This window comes from Dipodomys spectabilis, unplaced genomic scaffold (genome assembly GCF_019054845.1).
Source record: "Dipodomys spectabilis isolate Male_0828 unplaced genomic scaffold, ASM1905484v1 ptg000102l, whole genome shotgun sequence".
Classification (NCBI taxonomy): Eukaryota; Metazoa; Chordata; class Mammalia; order Rodentia; family Heteromyidae; genus Dipodomys; species Dipodomys spectabilis.
In genome coordinates this window covers 1,983,405-1,988,186 of record NW_024870779.1, presented here as the reverse complement: position 1 = coordinate 1,988,186, position 4,782 = coordinate 1,983,405, and positions in this window count along the sequence as shown.

Below are 4,782 nucleotides of genomic sequence, written 5' to 3'. Positions count from 1 at the left end.
TTGAATGTGATAAAAATCAGTCCACGTGTCCACTGGCAGATGAATGGGTAAAGGAAACGAGTGGACTTAAAATAAAGACAACCTAAGCTGTATGTGGTTGGGCACACTATTAATTCCAGCACCCAGGAACCTGAGGCAGAAGGATTCCAAGTTTGAGGACAGCCTGGGTGACATAATGAGTTCAAGACCAGGTTGGGTTAAATGGTGACACCCTTTCTCAAAGGAAGAGAAAGAAGAATAAGAATAAAAAAAATGGTTAAACAAAGAGCAAAGGAAGAAGGGAGAGAGGAAAGAAGGGGGGAAGGAAGGAATGAAGGAAAGGAAAAAGGGAGGGAGTAAGGGAGGAAAGGAGGGAGGGAGGGAGGGAGAAAGGAAGGAAAGAGGAATCCTGTAATTTTCAACAACACAGATGATTTTAGAAAACATGCCCAAGTTCTTTCTCATTTATGTATAAAATCTGAAATGACCCTGAATTTACAGAAGCAGAAAATAGAAAAATGGTTAGCAAAGGTTGATATGGAAATTAGAGAGATGACAGTTAACGAGTATGAACTCTCAGAAGGAAGAAGTTCAAGAAGCCTATTATGAAACATCAATGACAATGTACTGCATATTCTTGAAAATTGTGAAGTGTCGATTAAAATAAAACTATGCAAAGTGAGACAATACCTATGTGGTTAGCTCGGTTTAACCACTACACACTGTGTATGTCTTTCAAAAACGTTGTAGCTGTTAAATATATCTAATTCTCACTTAAAAACTGGATTGTAGTGACAGATGACTAATTATATAAATTTGCAAAAATTAATGAAATGGTATAAGAAAGTTGTCATATGATTTTGGTACTTCAGCTGTTCAAATAGCTCTATGAGATGTGTTGATGGGTGAACAGAGGTACTATTCCAGGAGTTCACATGCAGTAAAACAACACAGAATAATGTTCATAGCAGAAGAATTGGTTAATGGGTATCCATGGCAACTGTTTTATCTTTTTTATTGGATGCTGGAACAATTGTAAAGCAATGTTTTGGAGAAAAGAAAGGCATAAATTATTATTAGGGAAAAGTCACACAGTTTCATAACTTAAAATATAATAACACTTTACAATACCAGTTACATTAAACAAAAATCAGTGTGATCACTCTGAATGGTTTCCTGAAGTATCATTTCTACTAACGCTGGGGAAAGAGCAAGACATTTTGTAGAAGTCTGAGACAGGACAGACAAAATATGAACCTGGAGGATCTTTACTAGATGAGACTAAAGTTATAGCAAAGTATCAAAGAAACAGGAAGTCAATTGGGAGGGGTTTGGCAAGTCTAATAGAATAATTTGAGCTTTCTGTGTGAATAGACATTTGCAATGGGTTGCAGTTCATTATATATATTTAAACTAATGAATTTATAATAGTGTGTATGAAAATTAACTGGTTATCATCTGGGGATCATAAGAAGCCAATCTCTTGAAAACAAAGCAAATATATATATGCATATATAATGTATTGCATATACGCATGTATATATATACTTATATACATACATTTTTCTTATATACTTGTGTGTATAAATAAAAGCATACACACACACACACACACACACACACACACACACTATTCCTCTACTCAACAAAAGGATCCCTTAGACTAGCCATAGAAAATATAATGATTGCTGGGCACTGGTGGTCCACTCCTGTACTCCACTCAGGAGGCTGAGATCTGGGGATTGTGGTTTGAGGTCAGCTCATGCAAAATAGATTATGAGACTTCTGTCTCCAACTAAGCACCAAGGAAAGCCAGAAGTGAAGCTGTGGTTCAAGTGATCAATAGCCTTGCACACAAAAAAGTTCAGGGACACTCCCCCCCCCCCCACATGCTACAGACATATTTGCATTTTAAAGAAAAAGAATTAGGACTTGGGACCAGGGACTTAAAACACTGCTTATCCGGTGTCCTGTATTCGCATTGAGGAATTTTCTTCACAGTCTAATCTTTCAGCTTCTCAGCTGTCCTTGGGAACATCTTTATCATGTGGACTAACTTAGTTTCAAAGGAATTGTGGAAATGAGGCCTTTTCACAGGATTTTGAAAAAAAAATTGGGGTTATGTGCTCAAAGAAAAAAAGATAGAATAAATCGTCAGTAGGCAACACCATTAGAATTTTACTCTCTCCAGACTGGCAAATTTATTGATCGTGGCTCATGCCAGGTGCCTACAGCGGTCTTTAAAAGAATCACACAAGAGAGAAAAGGCCATGGAGGGAAAAGCGCACGTGTATGTGCAAGGTAGCATGCTTGACTTTACAAGGAGGCCTGTCTCTCTGTATTTATCCTTTTCTATTTAGGAAGATGTTATTGTTGTTATTTCTGTGGTGGTTGAAGGTCTAGTAATACTACCCAAGCATGTAATTTTCCCAGCAAGTGTAATGGGATGAAACCACAGGGCTGAGACGACCTCTGTGACCCAGGACCCTGAACGTTAACAAAGAAGCAGATTAAGGACCCCCTTCCAGTTGTCTGACTCTTGGCAGCTGGGAAGTTCCTTGAGAAGAGGGACTTGAAGCTGTGGATACTTTCCCTGGCCATCTGTCCTTCGAACAAGAAGCCCGGTTGGAACCTCGTAACTGCTCTGATTTATGTCATCTATTTTCAGCAAGGCTTGATGTCTAAGTTTTTCAGAGATATTTTGACAATGGGGGTTTGTGTGTGAAATCTGTCTGTAGTGGCTCATGGAGAAGAAAATCAAGTCTTCGAGCTCCTGAGTCATATGTGAATGTCATGACAGTCTAAGGAGAGAAAAGACAGTCATAGCTGTTCTGACACCTCATTGCCTTGAGTTAGAAAGTCTTTCAGAGCACGCTGTCGTATATTCCTTTATTCCTCTATTCATTGATTTACTTGTGTACCAGTCTTGGGGCTTGAGTTCAGATCCTGGGCAATGCCCCTTGACATTTTTGCTCAAGGCAAGCACTCTACCTCTTGAACCACAGCTTCACTTCTTACCTTTTGCTGGTTAATTGAAGATTAATAGTCTCCTGGAATTCTTACCCACACTGGTTTTGAACCACAATCCTTAGATCTCAGCCTCCTGAATAGGTAGAATCATATGGGTGAGGGACCAGTTTAGATTTTTTTCCCTTAAGCGTATCAATGTGAAGAAGGCGAGTGAAAAGCAATCACAAGCCTAGTTTTGGAAAGGCTTGGATGAAGACATTTTGTAACTAGCATGGACACATCCTCCTGCAATGTTAGCATGCCTACAGGGCAAATGGAGGCACTGAGGATCTTTTTGTCCTTTACAAAATCTCAGATCCTTAGTTTTTGTCACAGTGCTAAAGCATCATTTGTCAATTCATTTCTTATTTGAAGAGTTGCTTTATGTACTGTATGCTTCCAAAGGTGCAGCCAATCTCACTGAGGATTGCTCAGAATCATTTGTTACTTTGAGAGGTCTATGTTGTTGTTGTTTTGTTTACTCTCTTGAATTCTTCCTAGCATGAAAAAATAATTTCACTTTTGCTTTGTTTGGTTTTAACTATCGAAACAATTTATTTAATTTTTGTCCTTTCAAGCAATGAACGTGAATGGGTCCATCAACTTTATTTGGCCATATTCCACTTCAAGTGCATCTGTACTCTGCGAATTCAACTAGCTCTCATCACTTGCTCCAGAACATCTGATTACTGAAGATAATTTCCTTTTGTTTGTGATAATGCTTCCATAATTGCAGTTCTAAATGAAAGGGCAGAACAAATCCCTTCTCAACTGGAAACTCACAGATTTTATTAGCTTCTGCTCAATGAAATTCAATTTGGCTTCTAGTGTTTTTCACACCATGGGCCAGTATAGAAATTCAGCTGGGTGGTCCAGCATCCTCTTCTCACTCAGGTTTTGGCAGGTATTATTCTAAAGTCATTATCTGTTTTACACGTAGCCAGGTAGAAAGTTGATGACTGATGCTTTTATGCATCCAAAGCCTGAAGTAATCACTGGTAAAAAGCCAAACCTAGATGGTTCAATAGCTTAACAACTGGGTAACAGAGAATACATTCTGTCAAGTCATACATCCACGGCCCTGCCCACTATCATGGAGACTACAGAAAGCAGTTCCTGGGATTACAATGCTAATTCCTGAAAGGGAAAGGGACGTGGATGTGAAAGTGAGAGCATCTTGAAGTTCAGCATGTAGGTTATCGCTCAACGTCTCCAGGGCAAGTTTTTCATGTGAGGGAAATTCAATGACCTCAACTTTGCAATATAAGAACAGGCTTTACACTATTAAAACAAATATATTTATAGTAGGACACTTAAATTTTCTCACACTTAAACTAGCCCTCTGGGCCAGGTGCCAGTGGCTCATGACAGCAATCCTACCTATTTGAAGATGCAAGTAGGAGGATCATGGTTCGGGGCTAGATATGGCAGAAAAGCTCACAAGGCCCTTTTTCAGTGAGAAGTTGGATGCCACTAGGGCAAATGCCTATAGTACTAGCGCCGGGGAATCTAACACACATTAATTACATCCAGTACACTCTGCGGTAGTAAGTCCCTATATCAAAAGTAACTAACAAAAACTCAGGATGGCTTGGTAAGAATAACTGCTTAGCAATCATGAAGGCTCAAGCTAAAACTGTGGTACCACCACACAAAAACTTTCATTATAATTCATAACTTGTAAGTGTCCTGTTTCTGATGGTGCTGTTGGTCTTGGCATTTAGACTGACAGATCTTTCCACTGAGCTCACAGTGAACAGTTTGTTTTTTATAGCAAGGAAACTAAACCCATCT